We start from the raw sequence: 17,888 nt of genomic DNA, 5'->3' as shown, positions 1-17,888 counted from the left end.
TTGGGAGCATTGTGCGCGCTTGGTGGGAACAGTGGGCGGGAGTGCTTGCAAACCGGCCTTTGGAGGCAGCCGGGGAGGTCTTCCAGTGGGAGAGGGCCGGTTGTGCTCAGAGGCCCCACAGGCCAGGGGCAGGACCCAGCAGGGCCCCTGCCCCTGGCCAGCCTTGCCCAGACCTTCCTGCCTCCGCGGTTACAGCCCCACCAAGGGGCAGGCTGCGGGGACTGGGTCCAGACATGCCCGGGCGCCTCCCCAGGCTCATCCCCGCTGGTGCCTTTCCCCTGGGCCTAGGCCTCGGTTGAGGCCTCCTTGGAGAGGAGGTTGCTGGCAGGGGCTGTCTCCACACTGCAAGGTGCTGGAGCTCAGAGGGCCTCGTCAGAGGGAAGGGACCAGCAAGGGGCTGGATGCCCAAGACCTCTTTGGCCCGCAGCCTCAGGGCAGCAGGGAGAGCAAGAGGCCCAACTTGCCCCTAGGTCGGCTCTGCCCCGTCCCACACAGGCGGCCAGCCCAGCAGCTGCCTGACAGACTCTGGCTCCCCTGAGCTCTCTGCCGGTGCAGGGGGCAGGAACAGACGTGTGCATGTGGTTCTGCCTTGGCCTGGGAGTGTGTTCCCCCTGCATTGCCCCCAGGCTCAGGGGCAAGGGTCCGGTGAGAGCACCACCCCGAAGCGCTTTTCTCCCGGGCTTGGGAGCATTGTGCGCGGCTGGTGGGAACAGCGGCCATGAGTGCTTACAAACTGGCCATTGGAGGCAGCCGGGGAGGTCTTCCAAGGGCCCGGAGTGAGCACCACCCCAAAATGCTTTTCTCCCGGGCTTGGGAGCATTGTGCGTGGCTGGCGCGAACAGCAGGAAGGAGTGCTTGCAAACCGGCCTTTGGAGGCAGCCGGGGAGGTCTTCCAAGGGCCTGTAGAGAGCACCACCCCGAAGCGCTTTTCTCCCGGGCTTGGGAGCAATGTGCGCGGGTGGCGGGAACAGCAGGCAGGAGTGCTTGAAAACCGTCCTTTGGAGGCAGCCGGGGAGGTCTTCCAGGGCCCGGTGTGAGCACCACCCCAAAATGCTTTTCTCCCGGGCTTGGGAGCATTGTGCGTGTCTGGATGGAACAGCGGGCGGGAGTGCTTGCAAACCGGCCTTTGGAGGCAGCCTGGGAGGTCTTCCAAGGGCCAGGAGAGAGCACCACTCAGAAGCGCATTTCTCCCGGGCTTGGAACATTTGCGCTGATGGCGGGAATAGCAAGTGGGAGTGCTTCCAAACCGGCCTTTGGGGGCACCCCGGGAGGTCTTCCATGGGCACGGAGAGAACACCACCCCGAAGCGCTTTTCTCCGGGGTTTTGGAGGATTGTGCGTGGCTGGCGGGAACAGCAGGAAGGAGTCCTTGCAAACCGGCCTTTGGAGGCAGCCGGGGAGGTCTTCCAAGGGCCTGTAGAGAACACCACCCCGAAGCGCTTTTCTCCCGGGCTTGGGAGCATTGTGCGCGGGTGGCGGGAACAGCAGGCAGGAGTGCTTGAAAACCGTCCTTTGGAGGCAGCCGGGGAGGTCTTCCAGGGCCCGGTGTGAGCACCACCCCAAAAAGCTTTTCTCCCGGGCTTGGGAGCATTGTGCGCGGCTGGTGGGAACAGCGGCCATGAGTGCTTGCAAACTGGCCATTGGAGGCAGCCGGGGAGTTCTTCCAAAGGCCTGTAGAGAGCACCACCCCAAAATGCTTTTCTCCCGGGTTTGGGAGCATTGTGCGTGGCTGGCGGGAACAGCAGGAAGGAGTGCTTGCAAACCGGCCTTTGGAGGCAGCTGGGGAGGTCTTCCAAGGGCCTGTAGAGAGCACAACCCCGAAGCGCTTTTCTCCCGGGCTTGGGAGCATTGTGCGCAGGTGGCGGGAACAGCAGGCAGGAGTGCTTGAAAACCCGCCTTTAGAGGCAACCGGGGAGGTCTTCCAGGTCCCGGTGTGAGCACCACCCCAAAAAGCTTTTCTCCCGGGCTTGGGAGCATTGTGCGCGGCTGGTGGGAACAGCGGCCATGAGTGCTTGCAAACTGGCCATTGGAGGCAGCCGGGGAGGTCTTCCAAGGGCCCGGAGTGAGCACCACCCCAAAATGCTTTTCTCCCGGGCTTGGGAGCATTGTGCGTGGCTGGCGGGAACAGCAGGAAGGAGTGCTTGCAAACCGGCCTTTGGAGGCAGCCTGGGAGGTCTTCCAAGGGCCAGGAGAGAGCACCACCCAGAAGCGCATTTCTCCCGGGCTTGGAACATTTGCGCGGATGGCGGGAACAGCGAGTGGGAGTGCTTCCAAACCGGCCTTTGGGGGCACCACGGGAGGTCTTCCATGGGCACGGAGAGAACACCACCCCGAAGCGCTTTTCTCCGGGGTTTTGGAGGATTGTGCGTGGCTGGCGGGAACAGCGAGTGGGAGTGCTTGCAAACCGGCCTTTGGGGGCAGCCAGGGAGGTCCTCCATTGGCACGGAGACAACACCACCCCGAAGCGCTTTTCTCCCGGTCTTGGGAGCATTGTGTGAGGCTGGCAGGAACAGCGGGCGGGAGTGCTTGCAAACCGGCCTTTGGAGGCAGCTTGGGAGGTCTTCCAATGGCCCACAGAGAGCACCATCCCGAAGCACTTTTCTCCCGGAATTGGGAGCATTGTGCGCGGCTGTCGGGAACAGCGGACATGAGTGCTTGCAAACCGGCCTTTGGAGGCAGCCGGGGACGTCTTCCAAGGGCCCGGAGAGAGCACCACCCCGAAGCACTTTTCTCCTGGGCTTGGGAGCATTGTGAGTGGCTGGCGGGAACAGCAGGAAGGAGTCCTTGCAAACCGGCCTTTGGAGGCAGCCGGGGAGGTCTTCCAAGGGCCTGTAGAGAGCACCACCCCGAAGCGCTTTTCTCCCGGGCTTGGGAGCATTGTGCGCGGGTGGCGGGAACAGCAGGCAGGAGTGCCTTAAAACCGGCCTTTGGAGGCAGCCGGGGAGGTCTTCCACGGCCCGGTGTGAGCACCACCCCAAAAAGCTTTTCTCCCGGGCTTGGGAGCATTGTGCGCGGCTGGTGGGAACAGCGGGCATGAGTGCTTGCAAACTGGCAATTGGAGGCAGACGGGGAGGTCTTCCAAGGGCCCGGAGAGAGCACCACCCGGAAGCGCTTTTCACCCGTGATTGGGAGCATTGTGCGCGGCTGGCGGGAACAGCGGGCGGGAGTGCTTGCAAACCGGCCTTTGGAGGCAGCCGGGGAGGTCTTCCAAGGGCCAGGAAAGAGCACCACCCAGAAGCGCTTTTCTCCCGGGCTTGGAACATTTGCGCGGATGGCGGGAACAGCGAGTCGGAGTGCTTCCAAACCGGCCTTTGGGGGCACCCCGGGAGGTCTTCCATAGGCACTGAGAAAACAGCACCCCGAAGCGCTTTTCTCTGGGGTTTTGGAGGATTGTGCATGGCTGGCGGGAACAGCGAGTGGGAGTGCTTGCAAACCGGCCTTTGGGGGCAGCCAGGGAGGTCCTCCATGGGCACGGAGAGAACACCACCCCGAAGCGCTTTTCTCCCGATCTTGGGAGCATTGTGCGAGGCTGGCGGGAACAGCGGGCAGGAGTGCTTGCAAACCGGCCTTTGGAGGCAGCCGGGGAGGTCTTCCAAAAGCCCGGAGAGAGCAGCATCCCGAAGCACTTTTCTCCCGGAATTGGGAGCATTGTGCGCGGCTGTCGGGAACAGCGGAAATGAGTGCATGCAAACCGGCCTTTGGAGGCAGCCGGGGAGGTCTTCCAGCGGGAGAGGGCCGGTTGTGCTCAGAGGCCCCACAGGCCAGGGGCAGGACCCAGCAGGGCCCCTGCCCCTGGCCAGCCTTTCCCAGATCTTCCTGGCCTCCGGGGGTACTGCCCCACCAAGGGGCAGGCTGCGGGGACTGGGTCCAGACATGCCCGGGCGCCTCCCCTGGCTCATCCCCGCTGGTGCCTTTCCCCTGGGCCTAGGCCTCGGTTGAGGCCTCCTTGGAAACGAGGTTGATGGCAGGGGCTGTCTCCACACTGCAAGGTGCTGGAGCCCAGAGGGCCTCGTCAGCGGGAAGGGACCAGCAAGGGGCTGGATGCCCAAGACGTCTTTGGCCCAGCAGCCTCAGGGCAGCAGGGAGAGCAAGAGGCCCAACTTGCCCCTAGGTCGGCTCGGCCCCTTCCCACACAGGCAGCCAACCCAGCAGCTGCTTGACAGACTCTGGCTCCCCCGAGCTCTCTGCCGGTGCAGGGGTCAGGAACAGACGTGTGCATGTGGTTCTGCCTTGGTCTGGGAGTGTGGACCCACTGCCTGGCCCCCAGGCTCAGGGGCAAGGGCCCGGAGAGAGGAACACCCCGAAGCGCTTTTCTCCCGGGCTTGGGAGCATTGTGCGTGCCTGGCGGGAACAGCGGGCGGGACTGTTGGCAAACCGGCCTTTGGAGGCAGCCGGGGAGGTCTTCCAAGGGCCCGGAGTGAGCACCACCCCAAAATGCTTTTCTCCCGGGCTTGGAAGCATTGTGCGTGGCTGGCGGAAGCAGCAGGAATGAGTACTTACAAACCGGCCTTTGGAGGCAGCCGGGGAGGTCTTGAAAGTGCCCGGAGAGAGCACCACCCCGAAGCGCTTTTCTCCCGGGCTTGGGAGCATTGTGCGCGCCTGGCGGGAACAGCAGACAGGAGTGCTTGCAAACTGGCCTTTGGAGGCAGCCTGGGAGGTCTTCCAAGGGCCCGGAGTGAGCACCACCCCAAAATGCTTTTCTCCCGGGCTTGGAAGCATTGTGCGAAGCTGGTGGGAACAACGGGCATGAGTGCTTGCCAACCGGCCTTTGGAGGCAGCCGGGGAGGTCTTCCAGTGGGAGAGGGCCGGTTGTGCTCAGAGGCCCCACAGGCCAGGGGCAGGACCCAGCAGGGCCCCTGCCCCTGGACAGCCTTGCCCAGACCTTCCTGGCCTCCGGGGGTACTGCCCCACCATGGAGCAGGATGCGGGGACAGGGTCCAGACATGCCCGGGCGCCTCCCCTGGCTCATCCCCGCTGGTGCCTTTCCCCTGGGCCTAGGCCTCGGTTGAGGCCTCCTTGGAGAGGAGATTGCTGGCAGGTGCTGTCTCCACACTGCAAGGTGCTGGAGCTCAGAGGGCCTCGTCGGAGGGAAGGGACCAGTAAGAGGCTGGATGCCCAAGACGTCTTTGGCCCAGCAGCCTCAGGGCAGCAGGGAGAGCAAGAGGCCCAAATTGCCCCTAGGGCGGCTCTGCACCTTCCCACACAGGCGGCCAGCCCAGCACCTGCCTGAGAGACTCTGGCTCCGCCGAGCTCTCTGCCGGTGCAGGGGACAGGAACAGACGTGTGCATGTGGTTCTGCCTTGGTCTGGGAGTGTTTTCCCCCTGCCTTGCCCACAGGCTCAGGGGCAAGGGCCCGGAGAGAGCACCACACCGAAGCGCTTTTCTCCCGGGCTTGGGAGCATTGTGCAAGCCTGGCGTGAACAGCGGGCGGGAGTGTTTGCAAACAGGACTTTGGAGGCAGCCGGGGAGGTCTTCCAGTGGGAGAGGGCCGGTTGTGCTCAGAGGCCTCACAGGCCATGGGCAGGACCCAGCAGGGCCCCTGCCCCTGGCCAGCCTTGCCCAGACCTTCCTGGCCTCCGGGGGTACTGCCCCACCAAGGGGCAGGCTGCGGGGACTGGGTCCAGACATGTCCGTGCGCCTCCCCAGGATCATCCCCGCTGGTGCTTTTTCCCTGGGCGTAGGCCTCGGTTGAGGCCTCTTTGGAGAGGAGGATGCTGGCAGGGGCTGTCTCCACACTGCAAGGTGCTGGAGCTCAGAGGGCCTCGTCAGAGGGAAGGGACCAGCAAAGTGCTGGATGCCCAAGACCTCTTTGACCCAGCAGCCTCAGGGCAGCAGGGAGAGCAAGAGGCCCAACTTGCCCCTAGGTCGGCTCTGCCCCTTTCCACACAGGCCGCCAACCCAGCAGCTGCCTGGCATACTCTGGCTCCCCCGAGCTCTCTGCCGGTGCAGGGACCAGGAACAGACGTTTGCATGTGGTTCTGCCTTGGCCTGGGAGTGTGATCCCCCTGCATTGCCCCCAGGCTCAGGGGCAAGGGCCCGGTGAGAGCACCACCCCGAAGCGCTTTTCTCCCGGGCTTGGGAGCATTGTGCGTGCCTGGCGGGAACAGCGGGCATGAGTTCTTGCAAACTGTCCTTTGGAGGCAGCCGGGGAGGTCTTCCAAGGGCCCGGACTGATCACCACCCCAAAATGCTTTTCTCCCGGGCTTGGGAGCATTGTGCGCGGCTGTCGGGAACAGCGGACATGAGTGCTTGCAAACCGGCCTTTGGAGGCAGCCCGGGAGGTCTTCCAAGGGCCCGGAGAGAGCACTACCCCAAAATGCTTTTCTTCCGGGCTTGGGAGCATTGTGCGCGCGTGGCGGGAACAGCAGGCAGGAGTGCTTGCAAACCGGCCTTTGGAGGCAGCCGGGGAGGTCTTCCAAGGGACCGGAGAGAGCACCACCTCGAAGCGCTTTTCTCTCGGGTTTTGGAGCATTGTGTGCGGCTGGTGGGACAGCGGGAGGGAATTCTTGCAAACCGGCCTTTGGCGGCAGCCAGAGAAGTCTTCCAAGGGCGCGGAGAGAGCACCACCCCGAAGCGCTTTTCTCCGGGGTTTTGGAACATTGTGTGTGCCTGGCGGGAACAGCGAGTGGGAATGCTTGCAAACCGGCCTTTGGGGGCAGCCGGGGAGGTCCTCCATGGTCCCTGAGAGAACACCACCCCGAAGCGCTTTTCTCACGGTCTTGGGAGCATTGTGCGCGGCTGGCGGGAACAGCGGGCATGAGTGCTTGCAAACTGTCCTTTGGAGGCAGCCGGGGAGGTCTTCCAAGGGCCGGACTGATCACCACCCCAAAATGCTTTTCTCTCGGGCTTGGGAGCATTGTGCGCGGCTGTCGGGAACAACGGACATGAATGCTTGCAAACCGGCCTTTGGAGGCAGCCCGGGAGGTCTTCCAAGGGCCCGGAGAGAGCACCACCCCAAAATGCTTTTCTCCCGGGCTTGGGAGCATTGTGCGTGGCTGGCGGAAGCAGCGGGAATGAGTACTTACAAACCGGCCTTTGGAGGCAGCCGGGGAGGTCTTGAAAGGGCCCGGAGAGAGCACCACCCCGAAGCGCTTTTCTCCCGGACTTGGGAACATTGTGCGCGGCTGGCGGGAACAGCAGGCAGGACTGCTTGCAAACTGGCCTTTGGAGGCAGCCGGGGAGGTCTTCCAAGGGCCCGGAATGAGCACCACCCCAAAATGCTTTTCTCCCGGGCTTGGGAGCATTGTGCGCGGCTGGTGGGAACAACGGGCATGAGTGCTTGCAAACCGGCCTTTGGAGGCAGCCGGGGACGTCTTCCAAGGGCCCGGAGAGAGCACCACCCCGAAGCGCTTTTCTCCCGGGCTTGGGAGCATTGTGCGCGGCTGGCGGGAACAGCAGGCAGGACTGCTTGCAAACTGGCCTTTGGAGGCAGCCGGGGAGGTCTTCCAAGGGCCCGGAGTGAGCACCACCCCAAAATGCTTTTCTCCCGGGCTTGGGAGCATTGTGCGCGGCTGGTGGGAACAACGGGCATGAGTGCTTGCAAACCGGCCTTTGGAGGCAGCCGGGGACGACTTCCAAGGGCCCGGAGAGATCACCACCCCGAAGCACTTTTCTCCCGGGCTTGGGAGCATTGTGCGTGGCTGGCGGGAACAGCAGGAAGGAGTCCTTGCAAACCGGCCTTTGGAGGCAGCGGGGGAGGTCTTCCAAGGGCCTGTAGAGAGCACCACCCCGAAGCGCTTTTCTCCCGGGCTTGGGAGTATTGTGCGCGGGTGGCGGGAACAGCAGGCAGGAGTGCTTGAAAACCGGCCTTTGCAGGCAGCCGGGGAGGTCTTCCAGGGCCCGGTGTGAGCACCACCCCAAAAAGCTTTTCTCCCGGGTTTGGGAGCATTGTGCGGGGCTGTTGGAACAGCGGGCATGAGTGCTTGCAAACTGGCCACTGGAGGCAGCCGGGGAGGTCTTCCAAGGGCCCGGAGTGAGCACCACCCCAAAATGCTTTTCTCCCGGGCTTGGGAGCATTGTGCATGGCTGGCGGGAACAGCAGGAAGGAGTCCTTGCAAACCGGCCTTTGGAGGCAGCCAGGGAGGTCTTCCAAGGGCCTGTAGAGAGCACCACCCCGAAGCGCTTTTCTCCCGCGCTTGGGAGCATTCTGCGCGGGTGGCGGGAACAGCAGGCAGGAGTGCTTGAAAACCGTCCTTTGGAGGCAGCCGGGGAGGTCTTCCAGGGCCCGGTGTGAGCACCACCCCAAAATGCTTTTCTCCCGGGCTTGGGAGCATTGTGCGCGGATGGCGGGAACAGCAGGAAGGAATCCTTGCAAACCGGCCTTTGGAGGCAGCCGGGGAGGTCTTCCAAGGGCCTGTAGAGAGCACCACCCCGAAGCGCTTTTCTCCCGGGCTTGGGAGCATTGTGCGCGGGTGGCGGGAACAGCAGGCAGGAGTGCTTGAAAACCGTCCTTTGGAGGCAGCCGGGGAGGTCTTCCAGGGCCCGGTGTGAGCACCACCCCAAAATGCTTTTCTCCCGGGCTTGGGAGCATTGTGCGCGGATGGCGGGAACAGCGAGTGGAAGTGCTTCCAAACCGGCCTTTGGGGGCACCCCGGGAGGTCTTCCATGGGCTCGGAGAGAACACCACCCCGAAGCGCTTTTCTCCGGGGTTTTGGAGGATTGTGCGTGGCTGGCGGGAACAGCGAGTGGGAGTGCTTGCAAACCAGCCTTTGGGGGCAGCCAGGGAGGTCCTCCATTGGCACGGAGAGAACACCACCCCGAAGCGCTTTTCTCCCGGTCTTGGGAGCATTGTGCGAGGCTGGCGGGAACAGCGGGCGGGAGTGCTTGCAAACCGGCCTTTGGAGGCAGCTTGGGAGGTCTTCCAAGGGCCCGGAGAGAGCACCATCCCGAAGCACTTTTCTCACGGAATTGGGAGCATTGTTCGCGGCTGTCGGGAACAGAGGACATGAGTGCTTGCAAACCGGCCTTTAGAGGCAGCCGGGGAGTCTTCCAAGGGCCCGGAGAGAGACCACCCCAAAATGCTTTTCTCCCGGGCTTGGGAGCATTGTGTGCGGCTGGCGGGTCAGCGGGAGGGAGTTCTTGAAAACCAGCCTTTGGAGGCAGCCGGGGAGGTCTTCCAAGGGCCGGGAGAGAGCACCACCCCGAAGCGCTTTTCTCCCGGGCTTGGGAGCATTGTGCGCGGCTGGCGGGAACAGCGGGATTGAGTGCTTGCAAACCGGCCTTTGGAGGCAGCCGGGGAGGTCTTCCAAGGGCCGGGAGAGAGCACCACCCCGAAGCGCTTTTCTCCTAGGCTTGGGAGCATTGTGCGCGGCTGGCGGGAACAGCGGGCATGAGTGCTTGCAAACCGGCCTTTGGAGACAAACGGGGAGGTCTTCCAAGGGCCCGTAGAGAGCACCACCCCGAAGCGCTTTTCTCCCGTGATTGGGAGCATTGTGTGCGGCTGGCGGGACAGCGGGAGGGAGTACTTGAAATCCAGCCTTTGGAGGCAGCCGGGGAGGTCTTCCAAGGGCCGGGAGAGAGCACCACCCTGAAGGGCTTTTCTCCTGGGCTTGGAGCATTTGCACGGATGGCGGGAACAGCGAGTGGGAGTGCTTGCAAACCGGCATTTGGGGGCAGCCAGGGAGGTCTTTCTTGGGCCCAGAGAGAACACCACCCCGAAACGCTTTTCTCCCGGGCTTGGGAGCATTGTGCGCGGGTGGCGGGAACAGCAGGCAGAAGTGCTTGCAAACCGGCCTTGGAGGCAGCCGGGGAGGTCTTCCAAAGCCCGGAGTGAGCACCACCCCAAAATGCTTTTCTCCCGGGCTTGGGAGCATTGTGCGCAGCTGGCGTGAACAGCGGGATTGAGTGCTTGCAAACCAGCCTTTGGAGGCAGACGGGGAGGTCTTCCAGCGGGAGAGTGCCAGTTGTTCTCAGAGGCCCCACAGGCCAGGGGCAGGACCCAGCAGTGTCCCTGCCTCTGGCAGCCTTGCCCAGACCTTCCTGGCCTCCGGGGGTACTACCCCACCAAGGGGCAGGCTGCGGAGACTGGGTCCAGACATGTCCGTGCGCCTCCCCAGGATCATCCCCGCTGGTGCCTTTCCCCTGGGTGTAGTCCTCGGTTGAGGCCTCTTTGGAGAGGAGGTTGCTGGCAGGGGCTGTCTCCACACTGCAAGGTGCTGGAGCTCAGAGGGCCTCGTCAGAGGGAAGGCACCAGCAAAGGGCTGGATGCCCAAGACCTCTTTGACCCAGCAGCCTCAGGGCAGCAGGGAGAGCAAGAGGCCCAACTTGCCCCTAGGTCGGCTCTGCCCCGTCCCACACAGGCAGCCAGCCCAGCAGCAGCCTGGCAGTCTCTGGCTCCCCCGAGCTCTCTGCCGGTGTAGGGGGCAGGAACAGACGTGTGCATGTCGTTCTCCCTTGGCCTGGGAGTGTGTTCCCCCTGCCTGGCCCCAGGCTCAGGGGCAAGGGCCCGGAGAGAGCACCACCCCGAAGCGCTTTTCTCCCGGGCTTGGGAGCATTGTGCGTGCCTGGGGGAACAGCGGGTGGGAGTGCTTGCAAACCGTCTTTTGGAGGCAGACGGGGAGGTCTTCCAGCGGGAGAATGCCGGTTGTGCTCAGACGCCCAACAGGCCAGGGGCAGGACCCAGCAGTGTCCTTGCCCCTGGCAGCCTTGCCGAGACCTTCCTGGCTTCCGGGGGTACTGCCCCACCAAGGGGCAGGCTGCGGGGACTGGGTCCAGACATGGCCGGGCGCCTCCCCAGGCTCATCCCCGCTGGTGCCTTTCCCCTAGGCCTAGGCCTCGGTTGAGGCCTCCTTGGAGAGGAGGTTGCTGGCAGGGGCTGTCTCCACACTGCAAGGTGCTGGAGCTCAGAGGGCCTCATCAGAGGGAAGGGACCAGCAAGGGGCTGGATGCCCAAGACCTCTTTGGCCCAGCAGCCTCAGGGCAGCAGGGAGAGGAAGAGGCCCAACTTGCCCCTAGGTCGGCTCTGCCCCTTCCCACACAGGTGGCCAGCCCAGCAGCTGCCTGACAGACTCTGGCTCCCCCGAGCTCTCTGCCGGTGCAGGGGTCAGGAACAGACGTGTGCATGTGGTTCTGCCTTGGTCTCCGAGTGTGGACCAACTGCCTGGCGTCCAGGTTCAGGGGCAAGGGCCCGGAGAGAGCACCACCCCGAAGCGCTTTTCTCCCAGGCTTGGGAGAATTGTGCGCGCTTGGTGGGAACAGTGGGCGGGAGTGCTTGCAAACCGGCCTTTGGAGGCAGCCGGGGAGGTCTTCCAGTGGGAGAGGGCCGGTTGTGCTCAGAGGCCCCACAGGCCAGGTGCAGGACCCAGCAGGGCCCCTGCCCGTGGCCAGCCTTGCCCAGACCTTCCTGGCCTCCGGGGGTACTGCCCCACCAAGGGGCAGGCTGCGGGGACTGGGTCCAGACATGGCCGGGCGCCTCCCCAGGCTCATCCCCGCTGGTGCCTTTCCCCTGGGCCTAGGCCTCGGTTGAGGCCTCCTTGGAGAGGAGGTTGCTGGCAGGGGCTGTCTCCACACTGCAAGGTGCTGGAGCTCAGAGGGCCTCGTCAGAGGGAAGGGACAAGCAAGGGGCTGGATGCCCAAGATCTCTTTGGTCCCAGCAGCCTCAGGGCAGCAGGGAGAGCAAGAGGCCCAACTTGCCCCTAGGTCGGCTCTGCCCCTTCCCACACAGGCGGCCAGCCCAGCAGCTGCCTGACAGACTCTGGCTCCCCCGAGCTCTCTGCCGGTGCATGGGGCAGGAACAGACGTGTGCATGTCGTTCTGCCTTGGCCTGGGTTGTGGACCCCCTGCCTTGCCCCCAGGCTCAGGGGAAAGGGCCCGGAGAGAGCACCACCCCGAGGCGATTTTCTCCCGGGCTTGGGAGCGTTGTGCGCCCTTGGTTGCAACAGTGGGCGGGAGTGCTTGCAAACCGGCCTTTGGAGGCAGCCGGGGACGTCTTCCAGTGGGAGAGGGCCGGTTGTGCTCAGAGGCCCCACAGGCCAGGGGCAGGACCCAGCAGGGCCCCTGCCCCTTGCCAGCCTTTCCCAGACCTTCCTCGCCTCCGGGGGTACTGCCCCACCAAGGGGCAGGCTGCGGGGACTGGGTCCATACATGCCCGGGCGCCTCCCCAGGCTCATCCCCGCTGGTGCCTTTCCCCTGGGCCTAGGCCTCGGTTTAGGCCTCCTTGGAGAGGAGGTTGCTGGCAGGGGCTGTCTCCACACTGCAAGGTGCTGGAGCTCAGAGGGCCTCGTCAGAGGGAAGGGACCAGCAAGGGGTTGGATGCCCAAGACCTCTTTGGCCCAGCAGCCTCAGGGCAGCAGGGAGAGCAAGAGGCCCAACTTGCCCCTAGGTCGGCTCTGCCACTTCCCACACAGGCGGCCAGCCCAGCAGCTGCCTGACAGACTCTGGCTCCCCCGAGCTCTCTGCCGGTGCAGGGGGCAGATCAGACGTGTGCATGTGGTTCTGCCTTGGCCTGGGAGTGTGGACACCCTGCCTTGCCCCCAGGCTCAGGGGGAAGGGCCCAGAGAGAGCACCACCCTGAAGCGCTTTTCTCCCGGGCTTAGGAGCATTGTGCACGCCTGCTGGGAACAGTGGGCGGTAGCGCTTGCAAACCGGCCTTTGGAGGCAGCCGGGGAGGTCTTTCAAGGGGAGAGGGCCGGTTCTGCTCAGAGGCCCCACAGGCCAGGGGCAGGACCCAGCAGGGCCCCTGCCCCTGGCCAGCCTTGCCCAGATCTTCCTGGCCTCCGGGGGTACTGCCCCACCAAGGGGCAGGCTGCGGGAACTGGGTCCAGACATGCTCGGGCGCCTCCCCTGGCTCATCCCCGCTGGTGCCTTTCCCCTGGGCCTAGGCCTCGGTTGAGGCCTCCTTGGAGAGGAGGTTGCTGGCAGGGGCTGTCTCCACACTGCAAGGTGCTGGAGCTCAGAGGGCCTCGTCAGAGGGAAGGGACAAGCAAGGGGCTGGATGCCCAAGATCTCTTTGGTCCCAGCAGCCTCAGGGCAGCAGGGAGAGCAAGAGGCCCAACTTGCCCCTAGGTCGGCTCTGCCCCTTCCCACACAGGCGGCCAGCCCAGCAGCTGCCTGACAGACTCTGGCTCCCCCGAGCTCTCTGCCGGTGCATGGGGCAGGAACAGACGTGTGCATGTCGTTCTGCCTTGGCCTGGGTTGTGGACCCCCTGCCTTGCCCCCAGGCTCAGGGGAAAGGGCCCGGAGAGAGCACCACCCCGAGGCGATTTTCTCCCGGGCTTGGGAGCGTTGTGCGCCCTTGGTTGCAACAGTGGGCGGGAGTGCTTGCAAACCGGCCTTTGGAGGCAGCCGGGGACGTCTTCCAGTGGGAGAGGGCCGGTTGTGCTCAGAGGCCCCACAGGCCAGGGGCAGGACCCAGCAGGGCCCCTGCCCCTTGCCAGCCTTTCCCAGACCTTCCTCGCCTCCGGGGGTACTGCCCCACCAAGGGGCAGGCTGCGGGGACTGGGTCCATACATGCCCGGGCGCCTCCCCAGGCTCATCCCCGCTGGTGCCTTTCCCCTGGGCCTAGGCCTCGGTTTAGGCCTCCTTGGAGAGGAGGTTGCTGGCAGGGGCTGTCTCCACACTGCAAGGTGCTGGAGCTCAGAGGGCCTCGTCAGAGGGAAGGGACCAGCAAGGGGTTGGATGCCCAAGACCTCTTTGGCCCAGCAGCCTCAGGGCAGCAGGGAGAGCAAGAGGCCCAACTTGCCCCTAGGTCGGCTCTGCCACTTCCCACACAGGCGGCCAGCCCAGCAGCTGCCTGACAGACTCTGGCTCCCCCGAGCTCTCTGCCGGTGCAGGGGGCAGATCAGACGTGTGCATGTGGTTCTGCCTTGGCCTGGGAGTGTGGACACCCTGCCTTGCCCCCAGGCTCAGGGGGAAGGGCCCAGAGAGAGCACCACCCTGAAGCGCTTTTCTCCCGGGCTTAGGAGCATTGTGCACGCCTGCTGGGAACAGTGGGCGGTAGCGCTTGCAAACCGGCCTTTGGAGGCAGCCGGGGAGGTCTTTCAAGGGGAGAGGGCCGGTTCTGCTCAGAGGCCCCACAGGCCAGGGGCAGGACCCAGCAGGGCCCCTGCCCCTGGCCAGCCTTGCCCAGATCTTCCTGGCCTCCGGGGGTACTGCCCCACCAAGGGGCAGGCTGCGGGAACTGGGTCCAGACATGCTCGGGCGCCTCCCCTGGCTCATCCCCGCTGGTGCCTTTCCCCTGGGCCTAGGCCTCGGTTGAGGCCTCCTTGGAGAGGAGGTTGCTGGCAGGGGCTGTCTCCACACTGCAAGGTGCTGGAGCTCAGAGGGCCTCGTCAGAGGGAAGGGACAAGCAAGGGGCTGGATGCCCAAGATCTCTTTGGTCCCAGCAGCCTCAGGGCAGCAGGGAGAGCAAGAGGCCCAACTTGCCCCTAGGTCGGCTCTGCCCCTTCCCACACAGGCGGCCAGCCCAGCAGCTGCCTGACAGACTCTGGCTCCCCCGAGCTCTCTGCCGGTGCATGGGGCAGGAACAGACGTGTGCATGTCGTTCTGCCTTGGCCTGGGTTGTGGACCCCCTGCCTTGCCCCCAGGCTCAGGGGAAAGGGCCCGGAGAGAGCACCACCCCGAGGCGATTTTCTCCCGGGCTTGGGAGCGTTGTGCGCCCTTGGTTGCAACAGTGGGCGGGAGTGCTTGCAAACCGGCCTTTGGAGGCAGCCGGGGACGTCTTCCAGTGGGAGAGGGCCGGTTGTGCTCAGAGGCCCCACAGGCCAGGGGCAGGACCCAGCAGGGCCCCTGCCCCTTGCCAGCCTTTCCCAGACCTTCCTCGCCTCCGGGGGTACTGCCCCACCAAGGGGCAGGCTGCGGGGACTGGGTCCATACATGCCCGGGCGCCTCCCCAGGCTCATCCCCGCTGGTGCCTTTCCCCTGGGCCTAGGCCTCGGTTTAGGCCTCCTTGGAGAGGAGGTTGCTGGCAGGGGCTGTCTCCACACTGCAAGGTGCTGGAGCTCAGAGGGCCTCGTCAGAGGGAAGGGACCAGCAAGGGGTTGGATGCCCAAGACCTCTTTGGCCCAGCAGCCTCAGGGCAGCAGGGAGAGCAAGAGGCCCAACTTGCCCCTAGGTCGGCTCTGCCACTTCCCACACAGGCGGCCAGCCCAGCAGCTGCCTGACAGACTCTGGCTCCCCCGAGCTCTCTGCCGGTGCAGGGGGCAGATCAGACGTGTGCATGTGGTTCTGCCTTGGCCTGGGAGTGTGGACACCCTGCCTTGCCCCCAGGCTCAGGGGGAAGGGCCCAGAGAGAGCACCACCCTGAAGCGCTTTTCTCCCGGGCTTAGGAGCATTGTGCACGCCTGCTGGGAACAGTGGGCGGTAGCGCTTGCAAACCGGCCTTTGGAGGCAGCCGGGGAGGTCTTTCAGGGGGAGAGGGACGGTTGTGCTCAGAGGCCCCACAGGCCAGGGGCAGGACCCAGCAAGGCCCCTGCCCCTGGCCAGCCTTGCCCAGATCTTCCTGGCCTCCGGGGGTACTGCCCCACCAAGGGGCAGGCTGCGGGAACTGGGTCCAGACATGCTCGGGCGCCTCCCCTGGCTCATCCCCGCTGGTGCCTTTCCCCTGGGCCTAGGCCTCGTTTGAGGCCTCCTTGGAGAGGAGGTTGCTGGCAGGGGCTGTCTCCACACTGCAAGGTGCTGGAGCTCAGAGGGCCTCGTCAGAGTGAAGGGACCAGTGAGGGGCTGGATTCCCAAGACCTCTTTGGCCCAGCAGCCTCAGGGCAGCAGGGAGAGCAAGAGGCCCAACTTGCCCCTAGGTCGGCTCTGCCCCTTCCCACACAGGCGGCCAACCCAGCACCTGCCTGACAGACTCTGGCTCCCCCAAGCTCTCTGCCGGTGCAGGGGACAGGAACAGACGTGTGCATGTGTTTCTGCCTTGGCCTGGGAGTGTGTTCCCCCTGCCTTGCCCCCAGGCTCAGGGGCAAGGGCCCGGAGAGAGCACCACTCCGAAGTGCTTTTCTCCCGGGCTTGGGAGCATTGTGCGAGCCTGACGTGAACAGCGGGCGGGAGTGTTTGCAAACAGGACTTTGGAGGCAGCCGGGGAGGTCTTCCAGTGGGAGAGGGCCGGTTGTGCTCAGAGGCCCCACAGGCCAGGGTGAGGACCCAGCAGGGCCCCTGCCCCTGGCCAGACTTGCCCAGACCTTCCTGGACTCCGGGGGTACTGCCCCACCAAGGGGCAGGCTGCGGAGACTGGGTCCAGACATGTCCGTGCGCCTCCCCAGGATCATCCCCGCTGGTGCCTTTCCCCTGGGTGTAGTCCTCGGTTGAGGCCTCTTTGGAGAGGAGGTTGCTGGCAGGGGCTGTCTCCACACTGCAAGGTGCTGGAGCTCAGAGGGCCTCGTCAGAGGGAAGGCACCAGCAAAGGGCTGGATGCCCAAGACCTCTTTGACCCAGCAGCCTCAGGTCAGCAGGGAGAGCAAGAGGCCCAACTTGCCCCTAGGTCGGCTCTGCCCCGTCCCACACAGGCAGCCAGCCCAGCAGCAGCCTGGCAGTCTCTGGCTCCCCCGAGCTCTCTGCCGGTGTAGGGGGCAGGAACAGACGTGTGCATGTCGTTCTCCCTTGGCCTGGGAGTGTGTTCCCCCTGCCTGGCCCCAGGCTCAGGGGCAAGGGCCCGGAGAGAGCACCACCCCGAAGCGCTTTTCTCCCGGGCTTGGGAGCATTGTGCGTGCCTGGGGGAACAGCGGGTGGGAGTGCTTGCAAACCGTCTTTTGGAGGCAGACGGGGAGGTCTTCCAGCGGGAGAATGCCGGTTGTGCTCAGACGCCCAACAGGCCAGGGGCAGGACCCAGCAGTGTCCTTGCCCCTGGCAGCCTTGCCGAGACCTTCCTGGCTTCCGGGGGTACTGCCCCACCAAGGGGCAGGCTGCGGGGACTGGGTCCAGACATGGCCGGGCGCCTCCCCAGGCTCATCCCCGCTGGTGCCTTTCCCCTAGGCCTAGGCCTCGGTTGAGGCCTCCTTGGAGAGGAGGTTGCTGGCAGGGGCTGTCTCCACACTGCAAGGTGCTGGAGCTCAGAGGGCCTCATCAGAGGGAAGGGACCAGCAAGGGGCTGGATGCCCAAGACCTCTTTGGCCCAGCAGCCTCAGGGCAGCAGGGAGAGGAAGAGGCCCAACTTGCCCCTAGGTCGGCTCTGCCCCTTCCCACACAGGCGGCCAGCCCAGCAGCTGCCTGACAGACTCTGGCTCCCCCGAGCTCTCTGCCGGTGCAGGGGTCAGGAACAGACGTGTGCATGTGGTTCTGCCTTGGTCTCCGAGTGTGGACCAACTGCCTGGCGTCCAGGTTCAGGGGCAAGGGCCCGGAGAGAGCACCACCCCGAAGCGCTTTTCTCCCAGGCTTGGGAGAATTGTGCGCGCTTGGTGGGAACAGTGGGCGGGAGTGCTTGCAAACCGGCCTTTGGAGGCAGCCGGGGAGGTCTTCCAGTGGGAGAGGGCCGGTTGTGCTCAGAGGCCCCACAGGCCAGGTGCAGGACCCAGCAGGGCCCCTGCCCCTGGCCAGCCTTGCCCAGACCTTCCTGCCTCCGGGGTTACAGCCCCACCAAGGGGTAGGCTGCGGGGAATGGGTCCAGACATGCCCGGGCGCCTCCCCAGGCTCATCCCCGCTGGTGCCTTTCCCCTGGGCCTAGGCCTCGGTTGAGGCCTCCTTGGAGAGGAGGTTGCTGGCAGGGGCTGTCTCCACACTGCAAGGTGCTGGAGCTCAGAGGGCCTCGTCAGAGGGAAGGGACCAGTAACGGGATGGATGCCCAAGACCTCTTTGGCCCAGCAGCCTCAGGGCAGCAGGGAGAGCAAGAGGCCCAACTTGCCCCTAGGTCGGCTCTGCCCCTTCCCACACAGGCGGCCAGCCCAGCAGCTGCCTGACAGACTCTGGCTCCCCCGAGCTCTCTGCCGGTGCAGGGGGCAGGAACAGACGTGTGCATGTGGT

This window comes from Dama dama, unplaced genomic scaffold (assembly GCF_033118175.1).
Source record: "Dama dama isolate Ldn47 unplaced genomic scaffold, ASM3311817v1 ptg000064l, whole genome shotgun sequence".
Lineage (NCBI taxonomy): Eukaryota > Metazoa > Chordata > Mammalia > Artiodactyla > Cervidae > Dama > Dama dama.
Note: the sequence above shows the minus strand (reverse complement) of the source record.